We start from the raw sequence: 26,806 nt of genomic DNA, 5'->3' as shown, positions 1-26,806 counted from the left end.
GCAGAGAAGGGACAGAGATAGAGGGAGGCACAGAATCAGAAGCAGGCTCCAGGCTCCGAGCTTCAGCACAGAGCCCGATGTGGGGCTTGAACTCACAAACCATGAGATCATGATCCGAGCTGAAGTTGGATGCTTAACCAACTGAGCCACCCAGGCACCCCTACAGGGGTCATTTTAAGCAGCAAAATCACCAACAAAATCACAAAAGTGAGAAAAACAGAGTACTAAATAGACTGTGAAAAGAACACTTGTTTACAGTATAAAAGCTGAAAAAAGAGGCAGAGTGTTGCCTCATTCTGTGCATGTCCATGAATGAATGTGGAACTACCATACACGTGGACTTGGGGGTTACAAATAAATTTTAGTGCATCAGAAAATTTGCAAATATGGGATCTATGAATTAGAGAATCGACTGTAAATACTCCTTCAAGTTTATCCCTCCTCTGGACTATTATACCCCTGTACCATCATTCATCCCACCCTGGCTAGGCCTATGGGGGAGTGGGGGTAGGGGGAAGGAGTAAAGTCCTGGGCCCTTCTGGCCCTCTGCACCTGTATCTGGGAAAAGTGGCTCCAGTAGCAAATGCTGCAGATGGGCTCACAGACAGGGTAAGAGATCCAAAGGCATCTGGGAAGAGCAGACAGTCTCCACAGTATGCTCTGGTTCAGGTCACAGGAATACCACTGATGGGCAGAGATAATCCCCATGGGGGAAGAGCAAATCTGTACTGTTGACTGGGCTCTACACCAAGCCTGGGATAGCAAGTAACCCTGGACCAGACTGCATTGCCGTTGCCATGATGAGCACATTGCTTGTCTCCTTGGCTATAACCTCTGTTATGACAGAAGGGACCCTGTTTTGTTCCCACTGACCTCACCAGGGCATTGCCCGTACCTGATATTCAATAAATATCTGAGGAAGTGATAAAGACAGCAAATGTCACCCATAATCCCACCATCCAAGTGGAACTGTATTCATCCCTGGGTCTTTCCTTTGTACATGGGTAGGGCTAGGAGCCCTGACCACAAACTTCATCTGGCCTAAGGTGAGGGGATCACTTCAAGGGTTGTGAGGAGGCCAATGACTCTGGAGGGAACCCCAATTCTTTTTTTTTTTTTAATTTTTTTTTTCTTTCAACGTTTATTTATTTTTGGGACAGAGAGAGACAGAGCATGAACGGGGGAGGGGCAGAGAGAGAGGGAGACACAGAATCGGAAACAGGCTCCAGCCTCTGAGCCATCAGCCCAGAGCCCGACGCGGGGCTCGAACTCACGGACCGCGAGATCGTGACCTGGCTGAAGTCAGACGTTTAACCGACTGCGCCACCCAGGCGCCCCTGGAGGGAACCCCAATTCTTATGCACAGGTCACCACTATTGTGATCAGGGGACTCTAAGCAGATAATTGGGTGGTAAGAACATTTTTTCTTTTTTTAAACACGGATTCGTAACTTTACTTTCTAAGAGTTATTGTGCATATATATATATATATATATATATATATAGTGGATCAAGTCATTCATATATAAACAATAACTCTTAGAAAGTAAAGTTATATATATATATATACAATATTGTTATATATATATAACAATATATAATAAAGTTATATATATATGCATATATATATATATATACATATGTATATATATGTGTCCCCCTCAAATTCATGTGTTGAAGCTCTAACCCCTAGTATCTCAAAATGTAACCTTATTTGGAGATAGACTCTTTTTTTTTAAACTGCTTATTTATTTTTGAGAGAGAGACAGAGTTCAAATGGGGGGAGGAGCAGAGAGAGAGGGAGACACAGAATCCGAAGTAGCTCCAGGCTCCAAGCTGTCAACACAGAGCCTGACATGGGGTCGAACCCACGAACCATGAGATCATGACCTGAGCCGAAGTCAGATGCTTAACCAACTGAGTCACCCAGGTGCCCCTGGAGATAGACTCTTTAAAGAAATAATTAAATTAAAATGAGTTCATTAGGGTGGGTGCAAATGCAATATGACTGGTGTCTTTATAAAAAATAAAAAGGAATTTAGACAACAGACGTGTACACAGGGAAGACGATATGAACAGACACAGGACAAGATGGCCACATACAAGTCAAGGAGAGAGGCTTAGAAGAAATCCTTTCTGTCTTGGTCCACAGACGGAATCAACCCTATCAACACCTTGATCTCAGACTTCCAGCCTCTGAGAACTATGAGAAAATAAATTTCTGTTGTCTAAGCCAAAAATAAAAATAAAGTGCAGACAGAGAAAGAGAAGTCCTCAAACAACAAGAAAGGATGGTTCATGACATATTAAAAGGAAAAAAAAAAAAGAAAGTAAATGTTATCAAAACACCTGAACTAACCTTGAATCCTTACTCTCTGATAGGCATTATTCTAAATTCTTTATATGCAACAGGGTGCCTGGGTGGCTCAGTCAGTTAAGCGTCCGACTATGGCTCAGGTCATGATCTCATGGGTTCGTGAGTTCAAGCCCCACACAGGGCTCTGCACTGGCGGTGCAGAGCCTGCTTGGGATTCTCTCTCTCTCCCTCATTCTCTGCCTCTTTCCCACTTTCACTTTGTCTCTCTCAAAATAATAAATAAACTTTAAAAACTAACTAAATATGAATAAATTCTTTATATGCAACAATTCATTCACCACAGAGATGCTCTGTGGTAACCTGTACAAGATGCTCTTGGTGCTCTACCCTACACCCTCAGGCCCCCACTTCCGTGTACTCCAACTACCTGAATCTGCCAAGGGTTTGGTCCACAGTATGGCAGCCTGGAAGTGCCAAAGTGCCAAGGATTTTGACAGTCTCTTGAGCAACCCTCAACCAAAGGCTATGGCTTGTTAGTGTATAAATACCCCGGCTCCCTCACTCCCAATGTCGGAAGACTCTGAGGGTCATGTTCTATACCTTTTCCCAGAGTTCTACAATGGGATTAGGCCCCAGTGGTCCAGAGTTGTTTCTTGCTGGATAATCCACCATTTTATGACCTCCCTTCATGGACTAACTCCCCTACCAATGTTTTCCTTTATCTCCCAAATAAACTATTTGCTCTTAAACCCTTGCCCCACAGCCAGCTTCTGGAGAATCCAAACTAAGATATAAAAAAAAAAGAACATAGAATATCTGAGAACTAACATTTAGAAGAATATAAACATATAAATGCAACTGAAAAACAATCACCAATATGTAATGGTTGCCAGTCACCAGCTCTCCAGGCTTGACAAGAATGTGTGTTTAAACTCACATTAAATCTTTTAAAAGGCAAAACTCTTCCAAGATAATAAACACCACTCAGAGATTTCTTACTCTACCAGGCATCAAAGCCTTTTTTCCTCTTTTAATTTAAAGGGAAAAAACAAACCCTCCAAATGTCTACCCGGAAATATTAGCTTGAAAAGAGCCCAACTTTGCTTTTCTAAATCCTCTGTAGTTAAAATTAGATACATCTGTTACCTGATGTTAGCGGGATCCTAACTCCTTCCATTCACAAATTTGAGCTCACTAGAAAATAATATTTTATAAATCATGTTTTAAGAGACCACAACAAAGACAAAAATATATTAAAATAGTGTCTCCATGCACAGTCTCTCAACTTACTAAGCTGCTTTTGTAAACACTGGAGAGTAGAAATCCTACTGATATGTTCTATGTTTTGTATTGATCATGCTAATCACAGTTTAATGAAATTTTTGCTATGTTGCAATTTTTTAAATGTGTCAGAATATACCAGCAATCAACAAAAATAATATTAAATATAAAGTCTTGTACTGAATTTTTAAAACAGTAACACTATAGTAGGATAAGAATAGGGGAGAAAATTAATGAAATGATTGATATTTTGTTCATAGTCCCTGATTATTTCCATCAGTGGCCATTAATTTGTTTAAAAGGGCTTTTGCGACTCACAGTTAGGATAAAATTTCATAAGTCTTCCATTTTGTACAAGGCAACCTGGTTCAGTCAACATTTCCAATTACCAGCCACACTGTGGGCTCTATTAAACAAATAAAAACTCTTGGGAATATATAAACAGAAATATAAGTTAAATATCTGCTTGTAGATTCCACTTGATTAGGGTGAAATGTGCAGTCCACGATATTTGGGACAGCTTCCTATTTAACTGATAAATGTTGCTAATAAAGCTGTTCCTACTGTCCTGCATGAAAATGTGTATGTTGAAAAAATTATGAAAGAAGGTATTTTTAGCCCAGGAGATAGACTCTACATATTGAGGTCTGTAAAAGCCTTTCATATGGAGAAGAATTCTTGCCATTGTATTTGAGACATTATGACACACAAAAAATATCACTTAATATATTTGAGGCCATAACTTTGGGCTTTTATTTTCCTTTCATTCAGTTCAATAAACTTTAATGTTTAAATCTCTACTTTTGTAGATATGCCCTGGTAAACTCATTTCATATGGTTTTAAAATCCCCTTTTATATGGTTTGGCTCACAGATACTATATATATATATATATATATATATATATATATATATATATATAATGTGTATTTTGAGAGAGACAGAAAGAGAGTGTGTGTGAATTGGGAGGGGCAGAAAGAGAGGGAGAATCTCAAGCAGGCTCTGCACTGTCAGCACAGAGCCCAGGTGGGGCTCGAACTCATGAAACCATGAGATCATGATCTGAGCCGAGATCAAGAGTCAGACACTTAACCAACTGAGCCACCGAGGTGCCCCAGATACTATATTTTCATTAAAAAATTAGATAAAATAGCACGGAAACTGTAATAAAAACCATTACAAAAGCAACAAAGGCTAACATTTGTTCAATGCTTACTGTATGCAACATATTCTTTATATACACTAGCTCATTTCAAGCTTATAACGACTCTATGAGGTATTATTATTATTATCCTTATTTTAGAGATGAGAAAAATAGGCACAGAGAGCTGAAGAGCTTGCCCAAGGTCACACCACTGGGGATGGCAGACTCCATCCCAGCATCCTAGACAAACCCTTGGTGCTAGCTTGTAGTTAGCCATAGCTGAGCCAGCAAAAATCAGTTGTCTAAAGTCAGTACTGAACAAATATGAGACACCGAACCTTGGTTTGTGTCTATACTTCTCAAGAGATGATGTTCTTAACGACCTTTGTTTTACTTTCCAAACGGTTTTACTTGTGCTGCCTTTGAAGCCAGCTTCATGTCAAAGGGATTAATCACACTAAAGAACTAAGTCTAGAGGCAGGGTTCATTTGGTTTTGCCAAACTCTGAGGATGCTAAAGGTTGGCTGAGGGGATTTAGGAAAGGAGCTGACAACATAATAATTTTTTAGCTTCTTTAAAAAAATTAATCGAAGTACAGTTGGCATACAATATTAGGTTCAGATGTATAACATGATGGTTTGACAATTATATACATTACAGCAAGTCTAGTTGTCATCTGTTACCATACAAAACGGTTACAATCTTGATTACATTGCCTATGCTGTACTTTTCATCTCCAAGACTTATTTATTTTATAACCAGAAGTTTGTACCTTTTAGTCCCCTGCATTTATTTTCCAACCCCCTACCTCTCTCCCCTCTAACAACCACCAGTTTGTTCTCTGTATTTATGAGTCTGTCTCTGTTTTTTTGTTTATTTGTTTGTTTCCTTGTTTGTTTTGTTTTTTAGATTCCCATATGAGTGAAATCATATGGTATTTGTCTTTCTCTGTCTGACTTATTTTGTTAGCATATTATGGACCCTCTAGGTCCATCCATGCTATTGCAAATGGCAAGATCTCATCCCTTTTCATGGCTGAGTAATATTCGGTGTGTGTGTGTGTGTGTGCATGTATGTGTCCACATCTTCTTAATCCATTTATCTATGGTGGACATTTAGGTTGCTTCCATATCTTGGCTATTATAAATGATGCTGCAATACACATATAGGCATATATCTTTTCAAATTAGTGTTTTCATTTTCTTTGGATAAATACCCAGAAGTGGAATTGCTGGATCATAAGGTAGTTCTATTTTTTTCGTATTTATTTATTAATATTTAGAGAGAGTGAGCACAAGCAGGGTAGGGGCAGAGAGAGAGGGAGAGAGATAATCCCAAGCAGGCTCTGTGCTATCAGCGCAGAGTCCAACACAGGGCTTGATCTCATGAACTTGAGATCATGACCCAAGCTGAAATCAAAAGTTGGATGCCCAACTGACTGAGCCACCCAGGCGCCCCAAGGTAGCTCTATTTTTAATTTTTTGAGAAACCTTTATACTGCTTTCCATAGTGGCTGCACTAATTTACATTCCTAACAATAGTGCACTTAATTTATTAACCCCCGTCTTGCCTGATTCTTCTAGTCCTATCTTCTACAGCTCTCAACTACCACTATAGTAACCTGGATAATCTTCTCCAAAGATATCAGGTCCTAATCCCCAGAACTTGTGAATGTTACCTTATGTTGAAAAAGGGTCTTTATAGCTGTGATTAAGTTAAGGATCTTGAGATGAAGAGACTGTCCTAAATTAGGTAGGTGGGCCCTAAATGCAATTGCATTTATCCTTATAAGAGGGAGGGGCAGAGGGAGATTCTACACACACAGAAGGTAATGTGAAAACAGAGGTAGAAATTGTAGTGATGTGGCCACAAGCCAAGGAAGAAACACCAGCAGCCACAGACGCTGGAGGAGACAGGAAAGGATTCTTCCCCTAGAGCCTCTGGAGGGAGCATGGCCCTGCCCACATCTTGACTTTGGCCCACTAATACTGATTTCAGACCAAAACCGTGAGAGAATAAATGTGTGTTGTTTTAACCCATCAAGTCTGTGGTCATTTGTTACAACAGCCACAGGAAACTAATACAGCCGATGATCCTCGCTGAGACCTTATGTTCCAGCTTTGAAGAAGAAACCGAAGTCCTGTTTTAGTGTGTGGTTTTATCAGGAAAACGAGCATCTGAACCGTGATCCAGGATTTTCCTCAGTGACTGACGTCAGCACAGAACATCACTGGTGTGGTGCGTGTGTCGGGGGGCACTTCCTAAGCCACGTGTCCCTTTTTAGCTCCTGCTGCCTGCTGCCATCGCTGCTGCCTTGGGTTATCCCACCCGCACAACCATCCTATGACCTTGGAAGATCAAGAAGAGAGTCACTGGGTCCCAACGGATGGGAAATGCCTGATTTCAAATGTCACTCAGGTGGTGTGTAGAGAGGTCAACAACATGGACCTAGGAACAATGTGTGACGTCCTGCCTCAGGCTCATTTAACAAACGAACACTTTTTCCATGCTGTTTGGCTGCCTGGTGCCTCTGCCCACCCTACCTGTGTTAGGATGATTTTGGACATCCTGCCTCCCAAGGCAGAAGGCAAACACTTAGTTTCTCAGATATACTTGCAGCTATGGTGTGGGTATGCAATGATGCTCCCATGAGCGTTTGCTTTGGAAGACAGTGAAGGCGGAGGGATGGCACAGAATCCATTCTAGTGAGGGCAGCAGAGCCTGAAGAAGAGACTTCCAGCCTCCGGGGCAGTGGTGGCAGAGAGCCTAGGGGGAGCATCCCATGCCCAGCACCAGCCCCGTAAGCTACAGAGCTCTCGCCCAGCAGTGGGAGCAGTCTGACAGCACAGTTCAGACTTACAGGCCTGATTCTCTCACCACCCTAGTGATTCTGTGAGCCCCCTCTTACTACGCCTCAATATATTCCTTTTTGTTTAACCTATCAGAATGGATGTTGTTTGCAACAAAGAACCTGCCTGATGCGTCTGCCTTGTGGTTGTGTATTCCCACCATCACTGTGTGGGTGCTTCAGACACAAGATAGGCCTGGTGGGGACTGTGAGACTTGGTTTTCCTGATCCCTACTTCTCGTAACCCAGCCTTCCATAGCTTATCAGGAGATAAGTGGTAGCTCAAGACAGGCAGGAATTTGGGATTTTGAGATCCTGAACAGATCAGCTCTTAAGGCTGGTGGGATTTGGCAATGAGCACAAAAGTGCACGTCGGCCCTTGTGTTCATTTGGTGAGGCCTGTCCCAAAGCGCTGTAGGAATGAGAGCCTCGCCCTATTCCACAGCCCCTCAAAGGTGGCAGGACTGCCCCAAACATGTTACACAATGGTGCCAGGGACACAGATCTCTCTAGCTGAACTTATTTCTCTCTCTCTCTCTCTCTGTTTAAAATGTTTATTTCTTTATTTTGACAGAGAAAGACTTAGAGAGTGAGCAGGGGAGGGGCAGAGAAAGAGGGAGAGAGAGAATCCCAAGCAGGCTCTGCACTGCCATTGCAGAGCCTGACACGGGGCTCAATCTCACGAACCGTGCGATCGTGATCTGAGTCGAAATCAAGAGTCGGACACTTAACCCACCGAGCCACTGAGGCGCCCCTGAACTTATTTCTTAATTCACACAATTAATGTCCTTATCAGATGCCACCTGACATCATGGTCTGGTTGTTTCACTGATACCTAACAAGACTGAAAACTCCATGAGAGTGGAGCCCCATCTCCTCCTTCTCTTGGCTCTTTGTGGTGCCTGGCTCAGAGGTGAGCACACAGGCATGGTGCAGCACCACTGGATGTGAGAGCACGAGAGGCAGAGAAGCAGCCTTCATGTCAGTCAACCCTTTCTGTTCATATTGCCCTCTGAAGAAAAAGGATGTGATGACATTGGTGAGCACAACTTCCTTGCTGCTTCTGAACTCTCAAGAGGAGTGGCAACATTTTCCTGAGACCAGAGCTCTGGGGACAACCCCTCAGACTCCCTTTCACCCTCACACTGTCACGAGACCTGAATACCCAATTGTGTAAGGGCCAACTTCTTTTTTTTTTTTTAATTTAAATTCAAGTTAAATAACTCTACAGGCTTCAGGAGTAGAACCCAGTGATGCATCTCTTACATAGGATACCCAGTGCTCATCCCGAAGAGCGCCCTCCTTAATGCCTATTACCCATTGAACCCATCCCCCTACTCATCTGCCCTCCAGAAACCCTCAGTCCGTTCTCTGTATTTAAGAGTCTCTGATGGTTTGCCTCCCTCTCTGTTTTTATCTTATTTTTCCTTCCCTTCCCAAGGGCCAACTTTTAATTGATGATCCATTCACAACTAGTTGTTACAATCAAAAATGTACTTTAAGGGTTTATTCTCATGATTAAAAACTGTTGCACTTGCCATTTGTGTTTAGAATTCTGAAGGCTTCATGGGAATTATTGGTTTTTCACTGGCACCTGTCATTCACTTTATGCAAGTTGGTGGGAAAACTGTGGTTTAGTTCCTCACCTTCCTTTCAGTGTAGATACTCATATAATTACATAATTCATAGAATAAATATAGTTGGAATTCCAGAACTATATAGAGTTCCAACTGTATATGATAAAATGGTATCTTTATGCAAATTTGAAAATAGCACACTTTTTCAATTTATTTCACCAGTCTGGACCTCATGCCTATGAGATGGTGTTTTTGGTTTTACATTCTAGGAATTCTGTTAGGTTAAGCCTGGAATCACCTGGCTTGTAGTTTAAGTATTGGTTCATTGGAAACAAGTCGGGTGTCCATCCTATTTCCTACTGTATTGTAATTTTTATTCTTGCTTCTTAACCTTATTATGGTGCCCCTCCCCCATCCTGAACAATTATATATCTTTTTTGTCGGTAGTGGCTTCCATGATAAAGCAATATATCATCCCACCAGAGAGGTTCTGGATTTATTTCTTTATTAGCTGCTGAGCCAAGAACATTATAATGCACAAGGCGAATATAATAAGAGCTACATGTGGGACTGTTAACCTGGCAGGGCCTCACACAAAGGCAGTGAATTATTATTCCTGTCAGCCATTTGAAATGTGACTGCATCCACAGGGAATAACATGACCCTTTAACTCCACTTGGTTAAGATATTTACTTCTCTGCCCTGTCTTCAGCCACCAATCCATCTTTTAGAATAGTGACTTTCAAGCTTTTCTGAGCTCAAACCACAATAAGAAATACATTTGATATTGCGCACGTGCACACACACACACACACACACACACACACACACACACGGGAATATACACACACACGCATGCACAAGAATATAAAACCAAGCCATTTAACAAAATAATATTTACTCTCACTACTTGTGATAAACATTGATAATTTCTACTCTCTTCTAATTAATAAGATAATTGACTGATACCAAATCAATTTCAAAGACCTACTAATGAGTCTTGAACCACAGCCCAACAAACACAGTTTTAGAATCTATTCCTCAGGTAGTCAAATTACAAATCAGAAGTATCTTCATTTCCTCGACTCCGTTTTGTTATTTCCTCTGGGACTTACTTCCATATTTCTAAGTAACAATATATTCTTTATATATATTTATATCATATATATTTTATATATATTATATATATTTATATATATTTTTGTATATCTATATATATTATATATCTATATATTTTCTTCTTATGGAAAATGAGGACTTAGCTCCCTTTTGTGTACCTTCTTCAAATATTCACATATTTCCCCTCCTTACCTCCCAATATATCATGAGTTTCTGATTAAGTCAACATTCATTATTTATATTATCATGGTTGTATGTATCAGTCAGGGTCCCAGCAAAAAATAGATGGCACACTCAAATAGGGTAATTGGAGAAGAATTAATAAGGGACCATTTGTAAAAGTGTGGGCAGGGTACAGGAAAACCACAGGAATAGGGCTGCTAGAACTGTAGGGGTTCCGTTACCACACCTGGGCGCAAAGGACCTGGAGATCTAGAAGTGTATAGAGAGAGCCACCTGATAGCAAATGTAAACATTTTGAGGGCATGCAGGCAGCCCTAGCATGAGACAATCATGCTAGGAAGACAGACAGGGAACCACATACCCTCGACTCAACTTCCTTCCTCCCTCTGATCTCCTGCTGAAGCTTCCCAGGGGAAGAACTCACCTGGAAGCCAGAGGGCATGGGGGCCTGTTGGTGGAGTCCATAGAGGTCTGCTTCCAGGGCACAGGGCAGGTAGAGGAGGTTGGATGAATCTGGAAGGCAAATTATGTAAGTAGTATTCACGGCTGAGCACATTTAGTGTTTTTTATTTTCTTAAATAACTTGTATTTGCCTTGGAGTTAGTGGTTGGCTCTTTTTATGAAAAACATTTTTTTGGTTTTTATGTCTTAAATATATTTTTAATTTTTACTAAAGTTATCCAAACTCCTAGACAATCAATCAGTTCTACAAGGCTAATAATGAAAAAAAAGAACAGTCTTCCACACCCCATCACCTCCATTTTCCATTCCCCAAAGGCAACCATTTGCTTCCTTTTTAGCTGTTTCTTTTGGTATTTCCCTTCACATCACTAAATAACACATTTATAATGATAACTCTTGCTTTGTGTGGTATAGGCATTATCTACCTATGTCTCAATTTGAAAAATGAAGGTTTTTTGCTCTTGCATGGATTCCCCCTCCTTGGTCACCACATATAGCCACACTTTCCATTTCCCAAGCTTCCCAATAGAGATATATCATAATTGGGCTAAACCAATATTCATTCTTTATATTATTATGATTATGTAAATGTAATTCCTGGCTAAGCTATGTAGTACTCCACAATTACTTTTTTTCTTTTTTTTTTTTTGAGAGAGAGAGAGTGCACGCAGGTGCACATGAGCACAAGTGGGGGAGGGGCACAGGGAAAGAGAAAGAGAGAGAGAGAGAATCTTTTTTTTTTGGAAAAGGATACTTTATTTATTTATTTATTTATTTATTTATTTATTTATTTTATTTTGAATATATGAAATTTATTGCCAAATTGGTTTCCATACAACACCCAATGCTCATCCCAAAAGGTGCCCTCCTCAATACCCATCACCCACCCTTCCCTCCCTCCCACCCCCCCATCAACCCTCAGTTTGTTCTCAGTTTTTAAGAGTCTCTTATGCTTTGGATCTCTCCCACTCTAACCTCTTTTTTTTTTTTCCTTCCCCTCCCCCATGGGTTTCTGTTAAGTTTCTCAGGATCCACATAAGAGTGAAAACATATGGTATCTGTCTTTGAGAGAGAGAGAATCTTAAGCAGGCTCCATGCTCAGCACAGAGCCCGACATGGGGCTCGATCCCATGACCCTGGGACATGACCTGAAATCAAGAGTTGGACACTCAAGTGACTGAGCCACCCAGGTGCCCCAGCCCATTGATTACTTTTCTTTGCTTGCTCAACTTTTTCATTTTCCTGTAATTAATAGCTGTCTGTTTTTCTCACTTGTGTTGTTTCCTATCCACTTATAATGAATTCATTCCCCAATCTTCCCTCATTGTCTAAATCTCCTTTCAATATGCTGAAATTCATCAAGTACTCCATCAATTTCATCCTCTTGAAGAAGTCTTTCCTGGATAGATCTGATCTATTCCACTCTATATTGGTCGCTTTTTACTCCTGGGGCTCAGCTGCTGCCTTGAAGTTTCCTTTTACTATCATCTTTGATAATCCTGTCCCTCTCTCTCATTACATTCTTGGTTCCCATAGGTTTCTCTTTCTTGGTTCTTTTTCTTTCCTTCCTTCCTTCCTTCCTTCCTTCCTTCCTTCCTTCCTTCCTTTGAGAGAGAGAGAGAGAGAAAGAGAGAAAGCATCAGTGGGGGAGATGGGCAGAGGGAGAGAGAGAGAATTGTAAGCAGGCTCCATGCTTAACACAGAGCCCGATGTAGGGCTCAACCCCATAAAGGTGAGATCATGATCTGAGCCAAAATCGAGAGTTGGACGCTCAACTGACTGAGACACCCAGTCACCCCTCTCTTTCTTGGTTCTATCCATTGTTTTTATGGAGCAGCTCCAGTAGCTTCTGAGAATGGGGTGCATGGGAAGTAATTTATTGAGACTTTGCATATCTGAAAATATCTTTACCCTCACATTCACTGATTGTTTTTCAGGTATAGAATTGTAGGTCAGAAATTATTTTCTTTGGCATTCTGAAGGCATTGCTCATTCCATTGCCTTCTAGGTGCCAAGTGCTGCTGTTGAGAAGTTCAGACCCATTCTGGCACATGACCCTATGTAACTAATTTTTTTTCCTGAAATAATAAGGAAAATTTATTATCTCATGTAACAAGAAGTCCAAAAGGAGAGAAGTTTCATGATTGGTTAGCTCATCAACGGCCTACATTCTTTCCATCTTTATGTTCTTCCAGCCTCAGCTTGGAGGCCTTCCTAGGCTGTCTCCTCTCATGGTCATAAGATGGCTGCCATAGGCTCAGGCATCATATCCAAACACTACAATACACAGTAGCAGAAGAGAGTCATCTTTTTCTTTTATGTGTTTTTTAAAAAAAAATGTTTCCTTATTTTTGAGAAAGGGGGGGGAGAGGGAGAGAGAGAGTGAGTGGGGGAGGGGCAGAGAGAGAGACACACACAGAATCCGAAACAGGCTCCAGGCTCTGAGCTGTCAGCACAGAGCCTGACACGGGGCTCAAACCCACGGACTGCGAGATCATGACCTGAGCTGAAGTCAGATGCTTAAATGACTGACCCACCCAGGTGCCCCTCTTTTGTGTCTTTCTTAAAATGAAAAAACATTTCACGGAAATTTCTCACTGACTTCCCTTTCCATATCTTTGGCCAGAGCTGGCTCAGAAAACTGCCTTTAATTCAATCACCAACAAAGGGGAATAAGATCATCTTGACTGGCTTGGACCATCATGCTGGAGATGTGGTCCCTTTTCCCGAGGAACAGATATCTGAACAAAGTTGGGATTCTGTTAGCAGGTAAGGGATGTGGCTGCTGATAGGCCACCAATTTACAGCATGGAGTCTGGCACATAGTAAGCATTTAATATATGTTAAGCTATTATTATTATTAACTCTTTTTAAAAAATGTTTATTTTTGTGAGAGAGCGGGAGCAGGGGAGGGGCAGATGTGGTGGTGGTGGTGGGGTGGGGTGGGGAACAGAGGATCCAAAGCAGGTTCTGCGCTGACAGCAGTGAGTCTGATGCAGGGCTCAAACTCATGAACCTCGAGATGATGACCTGAGCTGAAGTCAGATGCTCAACTGACTGAACCACCCAAGTGCCCCTGTTGTTAACTCTTAATAGTTGTGTTAAACTTATCCAAATCACATACCTTCTAGAGCTCCAATTTCCTCATCTGTAAAACTGGGATAGGATCATCTGATTTGTTGGATCTTTATAAAATTAAGAGAGATTGCATGTGTAAAGTGCTTGATAAATGATAGCTATTTATTTTAGTTGCCTATGATTATTGCCAGAGTACTTGGGCAGCACATTGAGGCTCCAACAAAGATTCCTGAGGTCGGCTCCAGCCTGGTTTAACAAATTTTTTCCTGCAGCTTATTAGGATCTTTTCTTTGTCCCTTGTATTCTAAAATTTCATGACCATGTGCCTTGATATAGTTGTGTTTTTTACTTAGCCTTTGTGCTTGACACACAGTGAGCCCTTTCAGTCTGGAAACTGATATCCTTCAAGTCGGAGAAATTTTCTTGAATTATTTCTTCAATGATTTCTGCCTTTCCATTTTCCATGTGTTCTTATTCTGGAACTCATTCATATGTTGACCTTCTTGCCCGACGCGGTGCTCTTATTATCTTTTATCTCCTATTTTCCATCTCTTTGTCTTTTTGCTTCACATGCTAAGAGATTTCCTCAACTTTAGCTACCAGTCCTCCTATTGAGTTTTTCATTTCTGCTACCTTATTTTTAATTACCAAGAGTTCTTTCCTATTCTCTAAATGTTTCCTTTAGATTGGTTTCCTTTTTATTTGTAGTATCTTATTTTTCAGAAAATATTAAATATCAAAAATGATATCTCTCAGCATAGTCTCTGTTTCCTCCAGGTTCTTTTTCCCCCTCAATGTTTGGCCTCTGTCTTGTACCTTAGAGAGTTTCCCAAGATGTGTGGTAGTACCAGGATATCTTGCTCACATTTAAGATTATAACTGAGGGGCGCCTGAGTGGCTCAGTTGGTTAAGTGTCCAACTTTGGCTCAGGTCATGATCTCGTGGTTCATGAGTTTAAGCCCCGCACTGGGCTCTGTGCTGACAGCACGGAGCCTGCTTGGATCTTCTGTCTCCCTCTCTCTTTGCCCCTCCCACTCTCTCTCTCAAAAATAAATAAATATTTAAAAGAAAGAAAGAAAATCCTTTAAAAAATAAGATTATAACTGAAAAGCCTGATTGGAAGAGAGCTTGGTGGGGGCCATCGATTATAAATTTCACTATCATCTAGCTAGACCCTTATACTGATACCAGGATTTTTATGTCTTTTGTCTTGGGCTGTCAAATTCTCAGAGAAGCTTCCAATCCCGTCTGGAGAATATATATCTAACTTTTAGTGAAGGTCATTTGGGAGAAGAGGGCTGAGGTCCAGAGGTTCAGTAAGCCTTTGTTTAATCCCTATTTTCAATACAGGATCCCACCCTCAACAGTGCTTAATGTCCCCCCGTCCAGAGACCCTCTACTCTCCAGAGAATACACCTTAGTATTCAGCTAGAGTTGGGGAGAGCAGCAGTTGCTTTGCTGAGGATAGAGATCTGGGTTTAACTTTGCTTCTACTACCAACATTGCCTGTTATTATGTCATTGTCTCTCAACTCTAAACCCAACCTTTCCGTACTCAGCTTTGCATCACTGGTGTTGAGACTCTTCAAACCATAGTAATTCGGCCAGCTATCCCTTGTTAGACTCTACCCACGGAGGGCAATAGAGGGAACCCGGAAGGCTGGGGAAAGAAGGATCACATTGCTTATTATCTTCCTACTGCTGTGAGCAGCCTCCCAGCAATGCTTCTTCGCTCCAGCAGGGGTTCCTTCCTGCAGCAACAGTTTAAGTCAGTTTGCAGTTTTTCTGACACTCAGAACCAGCTTCATGGTGCCCCCTGCACCAGAGACACCAGCACTGGCTGAACAGGAATCGCTCCTCAGGGGTCTGGGTCCCAGCCCCATGGGCTCCTCCTCCAAGCTTGTAGGTTCTAATAATTCCATCCTTCCCCCACCCCCTGCAGCCTGGGAATGGTAGCTGCTTCCTGTAGTTACTGTCTCCATGATATCTTAGAGTCCAACTTTATGTCTAATTAACAATTCTTTATATTAAATTCTTTCTGTTCAAATAATTGGTAGGGTTTTTCTGGCTCCTCACCAGATCCTGACCATTACACCTACTTTCAATGAAACCTCTTGTTTTCCAGCCCCACTTACACCCCACTTCCAGAGGTATGGGTCGCCTCCAAATCCTGAGCCCTTCTGGAGTTTCACACCAGAAATTATCTTGCTTCTTGGTCTCCCTAACCCCCATGAGAAACTTGGGAGTTAGCCTCTTGTGATCTGTTGGATCAACAATGACTTGTCCATCTGCTTTCTTGCATCTGAGATTTTGTTGTTTTCTCTCCCAATCTCTTTGTCCCTGTAGGGTTTTGCTTTTTTAAACATCTCATTTATTGTCATAATAGAATATGGGAAAGGAAACTCATTACTTTTTTAAAAATAAGAACAAAAGACTCATTTTTTAAAGGGATGGCAATGAACCGGGAAAAAATATTGCCACAAATCAGAATGGTCGGCTCCTCTGGGTGGGGGAGGGGGGAACAGAATGAAGTGGGTTCCAGGAGGAGGTAGATTTGATCATATTCAAATCCTACATATGAATTTCAACCATTCTGTGCATGATAAATTTCATAAATTTTGAAAAGGTAGACTTCAGTGTACAACTATATGAATTAGCGTGTATTCAACTGCATAGAATAGGAAATTGACCACAGAGGTTTAACCAACAAGAATATATTTTTCTTTCATAATGAAGAAGTTTAGGGGAAGGCAGCCCAGGGTTAGTATAATGTCTCCATAGCACCATGGGCAACCAGGCTCCTCCTTGCTTTGGGCGCAATCATGCTTGGCTTTTGTCTTTCTGCTTCTTAGATGGCTGCTTTACCTCTGATTATTGCATCCACAATCCAGGAAGAATGGCAAAGGACAAGGGGCAAAGGGCCAAAGAGACAAGCAAGCTCCGTTAGCTCTCCATTAAAAGGCTTTCCTTGTATACTTGAAACTAATATAATGTTGTGTCAATTTTTAAAAATAAAGTTTTCATTTTTAAAAATGAAGTTTTTCAAAAAGGGAAACCAGGCCATTGTGTGTTTAAAACATGCTTAAAATCAATTTGTGATAAAATAAAAAGTAAGAACTAGGGGCACCTGGATGGCTCAGTTGGTAGAGCATGTGACTCTTGATCTTGGGGTCATGAGTTTGAGCCCCACGCTGGGTGTAGAGATTACTTAAAAATAAAATATTAAAAAAAATCTTAAAAAAAACAAAACTAAAATCTGGGGGAAATTGTATGAAAAAAATGAGACCATGCTGTGCTTAAATTTACATTTATGGATACCTAAAATGGCATACCAGCCCCCTGGCACTATTTTCAAAATGTTCTTGCTCTCAGTTTATTTACTGTGAAGTGTCCACATTACAAAATGAAATGTGTGTAACTTTCACAAAGTATGCTTGGCCCCATGCGCCTTGGCTCTGTGATGTAAGTACAGAAGAGCAAAGGCACTGTGTTCACCAATATTAAGTCACTTGTGGGTACAATTTGATCTTACCTATTTATTGTCAGATTTAAAAATCATGTCATAAACACTTGGAAAATTTGCATATATGTCCGCATATATGTATGCCCATGAAAACTGTGTAATGGAGTTCCAAACAGTCCAATTTTTCTCATAAACCCAGATCTCCGTAGTGCATACCCTCTCTATGAATGTCACTAGGGAGCAAATACAAGCTACATACATATTTTTGTGCTCCTTTAAAATGTTTAAAAAAGGGGCGCCCGGGTGACTCAGTCAGTTAAGCATCCAACTCTTGATTTCGGCTCAGGTCATGATCTCACGGTTCGTGAGATCAAGCCCCGCATCAGGTTCTGGGCTGACAGAACAGAGCTGCTTGGGATTCTCTCTCCCTCTCCCTCTGCCCCTTCCCCGCTCATGCTTGCTTGCTCTCTCTCTCTCTCTCACTCTCTCTCTCAAAATAAACATTTTAAAAACATAATAAAATGTTAAAAAAAAAAAAGTTTCCTGAGCACCCCAAGCAGCAATTTTGCCTATTTCTCATTGTCTAAGACTCTATCACCAGCTCCCCGAAAGAAGTCGGGAAAGGTCATGGTTTTACTTGGGAATATTGTCACCCTGAACAAAACCAGAGCCACATGAGGAAGGACGATTTGGGAAGAGAGTTCTCTGTAGAGGGCTATTGTCATGCTGAGTAACCCCTCTTCTACCGGGGGCTGGGCGGGGGGTGGTGCTGCTGTCTGGTGCAAGCATTGTGAGAGGGGCAAGGAAGAAGGACAAAATGGATACTACACAGGCAACTGACAGTATCTCCCACAGTTGCCATAAAGATTAAAATAGAAAATATTTTATAGAGTCCCTGGCACGATGTCTGGTACGGTGTTATCACCCAATAAGTCTCAACCTCTGAAATACTATTTATCCCCAGTTATCTGGCCCATTAAAGAGAAAAAAAAATGGAAAGAACCAAATAGATAATTTCAGTAATGCTAACTATAAGAAACATTGTCCAGTGCTCTTTAATAGTTTTTTTTTTTTTTCCAGTTTGAGGATGTACATTGAAACAGTACAACTCCTTCTGTGGGGAAGTCTAATCCATAAACTGTACAATCAGCTTGGTATGAGGGGAAATGTATTGTGTGTAGTTTAGCTTAGCTTTAGCTACTTATGGCTTTCTTTTAGCTCAGTCTCCAACCTGGCGAAGTGGATTCCATCCTTTTTTGGCCACCTATTCACTCTATTTCTAGTGCCTTATTTGTCTCCTCCTACCCTAGAACCCTGTGTTCTCTCTCCTCTGATTCGTATCTGTGTGGCTACACCATCATCATCACATTTGGATCATTTATGTCCAAATATTCATTAATACAAATGAGAATTAATAATGTTATAAAGGACAATATGGTACTAAAATGTTGCTGTTTTCGGTTAGAATGGTTTTGGTTGCAGGGAGAAAATACGTGGCTAAAACTGGCTTTAAAATAATGGCATTTATTAATTCATATAGTATGTTTGGAGGTAGGCGGTCCCAGAGTTGTCAATTTAGCGGCAGAATATCATCAAGGATTTGGTGTTTGTTTGTTTTTCTTACTATTTCCTCGTCTTTAGGATGCTGGGTTTTTAAAAAGTTTTTATTTTAATTCAAGTTAACATACAGCGTTATATTAGTTTTGTGTGTACAACATAGCAATTCAACACTCGCATACAACACCCAGTGCTCATCACAAGTGTATCCTTAATCCCCATCCCCTAATTCACCCATCCCCCCACCCACCTCCCCTCTGGTAACTATCAGTTTGTTCTCTATAGTTAAGACTCTGTTTCTTGGCTTCTCTCTCTCTCTTTTTCCTTTGCTCATTTGTTGTTTCTTAAATTCCATGCATGAATGGCATCATATGGTATTTGTCTTTCTCTGACTGACTTATTTCGCTTAGCATTATACTCTCTAGTTTCTTCCACATTGTTGCAAATGGCAAGATTTCATTCTTTTTATGGCTGAGTAATATTCCATTGTATATACAAACCACTTCTTCTTTATGGGATGGTGGGTTTTACCTTCACATTTGTGCCTTATGATCATAAGATGGTTGCAGCAGCTTCAAGTATTGCACCCTCACAAAATAGCATTGAGACAGGGAACAAAAAAAGGCGACTGGGGGAGGGGAATGCTTCCTGTCTTGTGTTCTTTTTTTTTTTTTTAAGTTTTATTTACTTATTTTTGAGACAGAGAGAGAGAGAGAGCAAGCACAAGCAGGGGAGAGGCAGAGAGAGAGAGAGAGAGAGAGAGAGAGAGAGAGAGAGAATCCAAAGCAGGCTCCAGGCTCTGAGCTGTCAGCACAGAGCCCAATGTGGGGCTCGAACTCACAAACCGTGAGATCATGACCTCAGCCGAAGTCAGATGCTTAACCGATTGAGCCACCCAGGTGCCCCTTGTGGTGTTCCTTTCTAAGAGTGAGCAAAACTTCCCCAAATTCTCCTCAGCAGACGTCCCCTCAGATTTCATTGGCCAAATCTGGATCATATGTCTGTGCCTAAATCCCTCACAAAAGGAATGAAATCACCCTAACTGTCTGGGAGTGGGAGGGAATGAGCACATGGCCATAGGAAGATGATTCTAGAAGGAGAAATGGGTTTGGGTAGGTAACCAACAGTGTTTCCTATATTTGGTAATTCTGAACTACTGCAGAATAAATCTGGAGTCAGAATACCTGGCCTGGGGTTCTGGCATCCTCACGTAGTACCTATGTGACTTCAGGCAGGGCAGGTCACCTCACCAAATTAAGGAAATAGATCTGAATTCTCTTTATAAACTCCAAGCGCTATGTGAATATGATAAGTCATCATGTAGATGGATTTCTTATTTACTTACGTACCAAGATATTAAAGTGGGGCCTTCCTGATGCTGTTTTGTACCAACACAAGAGATATTATGTTCCCAAACTAGTATGGACAGGTGCACAGAGGCAGACTTTACAAGAAACTCTATGACTCTCAAATACCCTCAACAATTTTGATTATAAGGGCATCAAAAGAGGGGAGAGGGCAAGAGGATTTGTGAGGAGGATTCCTTGGAGAAGTCTATTGTATCCTTCACCCTGCCCCTGGGATGAGGGGAAGGGGCGAGATGCCCTCTAACCTCCAGCCTCATGAAAGAGGGCACTAAGGGGACCCCTTAAAGAGGTTGCTGTATGTTCCCCGTAGTTGGGGAAGCAGGACTGGAGCCTAAGTTAAGACAGCCTGTGGCAGTGGGAGAGAGTGGCTACACTGGAATCAGCCAGTACTCCCATGAGTGGGAGCCAGGGAGGTGGGGGAGTCTGGCTGGAGCTTTTGTTAACCTTTTTTGAAATATGTGATACACATTAAAATGTGCAAAAAGGGGCGCCTGGGTGGCTCAGTCAGTTAAGCGTCCGACTCTTGGTTTTGGATCAGGTCATGATTTCACAGTTTTGTGAGTTCGAGCCCTGCATCTGGCTCTGCGCTGGCAGTGCGCAGCCTGCTTAGGATCTCTCTCTCTCCTCTCTCTCTGCCCCTCCCCTGCTCGTGCTGTTTCTGTCTCTCTCAAAACAAAACAAAACTCAACCCACCCCTTAAAATGTGCAAAAACAACAGGCTTGCAGATTGATGAGTTTTCACAAACTGAACATCCCCATGAAATGAGAACATTGCTTACCAGCATCCTCTAATTTCCCTTTGTACCTTTTCAGTCACTACTACCCCCCAGGGATAATCACTGTCCTGACCTCTGGTAGCCTAGATTAGTTTTGCCTCTTTTTGTTCTTCATATAAATGGAATCATACAGTGTGTACCCTTGAATGCCTGGCTTCTTTTGCTCCACATCATATTTATGAGATTCATCATATTGTTACATGTAGCTGTAGATAGTTTATTCTCACTGCTGTATAGCATCCTGTTGTGTAAATATTCCACAGTTTATTTATCCCGTCTACAGCTGATAGGCATTTTAGTCATTTCCAACTTGGGGCTATTATGAATAGCTATGGATGTTTGAGTGCACGTCTGTTAGTAAACATATGTACACATCTCTCTTGTGGATATACGTAGGAGTGGAGTTTCAGGGACACAGGGGTGGTATCTGTCAAATCTGGAGCAGTTTGAAGTCTCGCCTAAGAAGACTTCTTGGAGAGAATGTGGATTCAACAATGAAAGTCTAGGTAGAGCGCCCCTGCCCCTACCCTTCACCTCAGTCCCAGAACCAGGGGGCTAAAACGGGATGGCAGTTGGAAAAACAGTATATGGTCCCCATTATAAGAGCTGCAGTCAGAGGGACCCAGCAAAGGAGCCTCCCATGAGCCCCATGTAGGAAGCCATGTACCCAGGAACACAGCCTGGCCTCCAGAAACTTCAAAATTTAGCACAGCATTGGGCCTGTCTCAACATGGGTGTTGTAAAGGGCTGGTGCTGAAGAGGCTACCTATCAGGCTCCAGTTGTGGACACCTGGTTTTCATCAGAACAATTCCATTATGTGGCTCTGTAACCTTGGGAAGGTCATCTTCCCCTCTCTAGGCCTCACTTTTTTCATCTTTCTGATGTGTGGCTCCTTTCTGCTCTGAACTTCCAAGAATTGCCTGTGTTCTAAATGCCTTGAGAACAGGGCCCATATCTTCTCTTTCTTCTGTATTCCTAGAGAGCACTCAAAGCTAGAGCTCTATACACCAAGATCACTGGAGAAAAAATGGCTTGCAATTTCATTTTTTCTAAAGAAAAAAAAATCTGCTTTTATGAGTACAGTGATGCATCTAACAAGGATTAAATTGGGGCATTAAAATTAACAACATGGCAGGTGTACCTGTCCAAATATAGGTGTTACATTGTGCGCCAACTTTATGGAAAAATCCATTACCATTCTTGTCACACAACTGATATTCTCTAAAAGAACAGAGCAAAGACTGCCTGGTGCATTGTAAATTTATTGACTCACTATTTTATCCAAGGACATTGGGTAATTAGTAGATTCCAACATAGACCTAACGAATTCTTCTCTTCATCTCGGAACATGTTTTATCACTTGCTACTGCCTTATTTCTAATGCTTAGCATTTAAAGGTTATATTAAAAAAAAAAAAAAGCCTCCAGACATTATGTAGTCACTGTCTGGAATGGCATTATATTTCAACAGGATATTATCATTCAGGCAAGGAGGAATCATTTTTACTGGGTAGGAAATTATTCCATTGTGCGGTATTATTCGAGCAATTAGAATTCACATTGTGTGGCAAATTGTCAGATCTTCTCACTGGAGTCTGCTAATATAATGTTCATATTTAATATGTGGGGCTGCAGAGGGAAAAAGGCTTCCAGTAGAAGCACTGGGCACTCTAAAGGATTCAGGCAGCTGGGCAGGTGAGCCATAATATAATTTTGTTCCCAGGAAATTCTTTTGGGGTTCCCCTGAAGTTCCCTGTCTTACTTCACCAATCAGCAACCTTGCTTCCTTGGATTCATCCCTTTTAGCCAAGGAAAACTTAGCTTTGCCCCTTAGGGCTTTATAGGGAACTGACAACTTAAAATTTGGTGTTGTTCCAAAAGTTTGTTGGAAAATCTGTCTTAGAATTCAGAACAGATTTTCCTTAGTTCGTTAGGAATGACTTTGGTTCCCAAGCAGGCCCCTGGGAGCCATGTCACCCCTAATGAAGTGGGACTCTGGTATTAATGATGATCAGGAAACCAACTGTTGGATAGAGTGCTATTTCCCAGTGAGAATCCACTCTAAGATCCGACTTGGGAGAACAGAAACACAGCTTGCCTTCTCTACTCCCAGCTCCACTCTGCAGTCAGAAGAGGGGGTTCCTACAGCTTGGGGGATTGGAGCGTACCGGGCAGGAAAAGGAGTTGGCAGATGTCCAGAACACTGTGAGCAGAGGCACAGGCTTCCCAGCAGTGACAGAAAGAAGAAGGGAAAAGGAGCGGGGGTGGGCCCGGCAGTGATGCAGCAGCAGAGGTGGGAGTATTTATAGTTTTGGCTGCAATTGAGAGGAAAGTCCCTGGCCACAGGGATGATTTTGCTCATGGGATATTGGTAACTTGGGTGGTCGTAACTAAGAGACTTTCCCAATCAATGTACAAGTCCATGGTTTGACTTTATACTCAAGCCTCCTAAAACCTAACATTTCTTTCTGAGTTTACAAAATCATCATGGAATATTTCAGAGACACAAAAGGTATACAGAACAGTATAACAAACACCCAGCTTAAGGTATAAAACATTTCAGATATAGTTGGAGCCCTCTGTGCACCCCCTTCTCAGTCTCATTCCCTCTACCCTTGAGACAACCACAAATTTGATGTTATCATTTTTATGTGTATTTTTGTATTTTTATTACATGCATATCACACATATATATACATATTATAAATCCTACATAAATTATATCATATTATAAATCATTAGGGATGTACATTTAAACTAAATGATTTACAACATTTTTGCATATTTTAACATTTTATAAATAGTAGCATACCCTATGTATCCTGCAACTTGCTGTTTCCTTCCAACATTATGGGTTTTTTTGAATGTTTAGTTATTTATTTTTGAGAGAGAGAGAGAGAGAGAGAGAGAGAGAGCGCGTGCGTGCACAAGACTGAGCAAGTGGGGGAGGGGTAGAGAGGGAGGGGGACACTGAATCTCAAGCAGGCTCCACACTATCAGCGCAGAGCCTGACACAGGGCTCAAACTCACAAACCAAGAGATCATGACCTAAGCTGGAGCCGGATGCTTAACCGACTTAGCCACTCAGATGCCCCCAACATTATGATTTAAAAATTAGTATATGTTGGGCTCCTGGGTGGCTCAGTCAGTTAAGCATCCGACTTCAGCTCAGGTCATGATCTCACGGTTTGTGGGTTGGAGCCCCGTGTCAGGCTCTGTGCTGACAGCTCAGAGCCTGGAGATTGCTTTGGATTCTGTGTCTCCTTCTCTCTCCCTCTGCCATTCCCCCATTCGTGCTCTGTCTCTATCTCTCAAAAATAAATAAACATTTAAAAAATTAAAAAAAAAATTATTCCACATTGATAGTGAGGCTCTGGGTCATCCATTTTAATTGTTGTATAGTATTCCATCTTACAAACAGATGCATCTTTCTTAACAGCCAGACGCAGAACCCAGCCATGAACTCACTCCTCTTTCCTGTCTCACAAAGGATGTTAGATTCTTAATTCACAACCACAGCAAGACCTCTTTCTAAGGGCCAAATTGTCCAGGTCCCTCATCCAAGCCCTCCTTCCCTGGCCTCAGGAGAAGCTTTGTTGGAAATGGCAGGCTGCCTATTGAGTATGGACTCAGAACATCATCTGACCTTGAGAGAAGGAGTTTGCCTTTGCCACAGGATATGGATTTGAACAACTGCCTCTACCTCTGGTGGCAGAATGACTCATGTACTTGGAATTCCCTACCTCTTTCCCCTGGGGGATATCCAAGCCATGCTGTCAAAATGTAACTAGTTTACTCTTTAAAAGGCAAAAGGAATCCTCAGAATTAAAAATAACAGAATTATACAATGCAAGAACTAGAAGAGTAACTTATCTCTCCCTCCTTCCTCAACACCTCAGCATGGGTCAAAAGATATTTAGGCACCTGCCAAGCCAACCATCTAAGGAGGTTTCGAGACAGCAGTTACTTGAGGTCTTTCTAAAAGGGGCAGGGTGGATGAACACTTGATAAAAAGCAGCAGAGTGCCAGAGTGGATCAGCTTCACTCTTGGTCATTAATCAGTGGTATTTAGAGCGATCTCTGTCTCTCAGCTCAGCTCAACAAGTCAGGAAACCTCCTGGCAAAAGATTCTGTCCCAAGATTTCTGGCACTTGGTTTTCTGGCACTTGTGTAAAAGCATTCCTTGAGAATGGTCTGGCCAGTCAAGTGCTGGCACATACCACATTGTTCTTAGCAGGATCTTTGGAGAAGGAAGAAGGCTTCTTCAAATTCTAACCAATGGCTTTGACTGCGTGGAGGCTGCTAATTCACCCCAGTTGGCTGCTTTCCCTATCACTCTTCTATCCTACGGGCAGAACCTGGAAAGGAAGCCCAGAAGGTTGGAGCTGACATGAACTCTAGAGACATTCCAGCTCAACACCTGATTTACCAAGTTATTAAGTTAATAAATAGGTGCCAAATGCCTAGGGTATGCCAGACTCTGCGGTGATTCCACGATGACCAAAACCAGACACAGCTTCTGCCCTCCTAAAGGTCACATTACAGTGGGTAGGGGCAGGGGGGATGACCAGTATTAATCAAGCAATCACACAAATGTAAAATACCCCATGCTGTGAGCCAGACTTAGGGAGCTGAGACAGAGCCTCCTTAAAGAGGTGATGCTTGGGTGAGATGTGAAGCATGAGTAAGTGTTAATAAGGCAAAGAAAGGAGAAAGAGCTTTGCAGGGAGAGGGAACAGCAAGGGGTAAGGTGGTGCATAGCAAATAAAGAAGGCCATATGGCCTTTTATAGCAAATAAAGTGAACAGAGAGGAGGAAGAAAAGCAGGGGAGCAGGGGCCATACCACACGGAGCCTTGAGACCTATGTTAAATATGCTGGTCTTCATCCTAAAAGCAATAGGAAGCCATTGGCGGGGGTGGGGGGAGGGCTTCAACTGGGGCATGGACAAAATTGAAATAGAATTTTCAAAATTTTCTTTTTGACTGCTATATGGAAAACCAACTGAAGAGGAGCCAATTAGGAGATTATTTTAGGTAAGAAATATTGTTGGCTTAGGCTGGGATGGTGCTGCGGGTGGTGGTAAAGAAAAGGGAACAGATTTGAGAGATATTTAGGAGGTTAAATCAACATGACATGGTGACGGTTTAAATACAGGGATGACAGAGAGGTGGGTGTCAAGGAGAGTTCACAGGTGTCTTCAGTGGGTGGTGCTGCTGAGTGAGACGGAGGGGCCCCTGAAAGAGCACCAGGTTTGTGACAGAAGATTAAGTGTTGAGTTTCAGGTGCTTTCGTGATATCCAAGAAGAGCTATCCAGCAGACCACTGACTATATATGGGTGTGGGACTGAGAGGAGAGGTATGAACTGGAGATTTATATATCCTTGAGTCATCTGCAGAAAGGCAGTGATTCAGTCAGGGCTCCAAAAGGAAACAGATGGCATGACCAAATCAGGAGAACTCAGTGAGAATTAATAAAGGGACTATGTTAGGTTTCTGCTGCATAACAAACAGCACCATAGCCTCAGGGGCTCAATAGAACCAATGTTTCATTTCTCGCTCACAGGTATGCGGATTGGTTACCGTTCAGCTAATTTAGGCTAGGCTCAGCTGGGCCAGGCTGACTCCAGACTTCAAG

At 41.9% G+C, this 26,806-nt stretch overlaps 1 non-coding gene across 1 annotated transcript in view; it reads right to left on the bottom strand.

Moving 5' to 3' along the window:
• Positions 1-26,806, bottom strand: part of LOC115507021 — a 186,388-nt gene that overhangs the window by 63,571 nt on the left and 96,011 nt on the right. Inside the window, exon 3 of the transcript XR_004343238.1 lies at positions 10,892-10,980. This is a non-coding gene — a transcript (uncharacterized LOC115507021). The remainder of the gene's footprint in view (positions 1-10,891; positions 10,981-26,806) is intronic.

This window comes from Lynx canadensis, chromosome X, assembly GCF_007474595.2.
Source record: "Lynx canadensis isolate LIC74 chromosome X, mLynCan4.pri.v2, whole genome shotgun sequence".
In the NCBI taxonomy this organism is placed as follows: domain Eukaryota; kingdom Metazoa; phylum Chordata; class Mammalia; order Carnivora; family Felidae; genus Lynx; species Lynx canadensis.
This window is presented reverse-complemented; position numbering and strand designations above follow the sequence as displayed.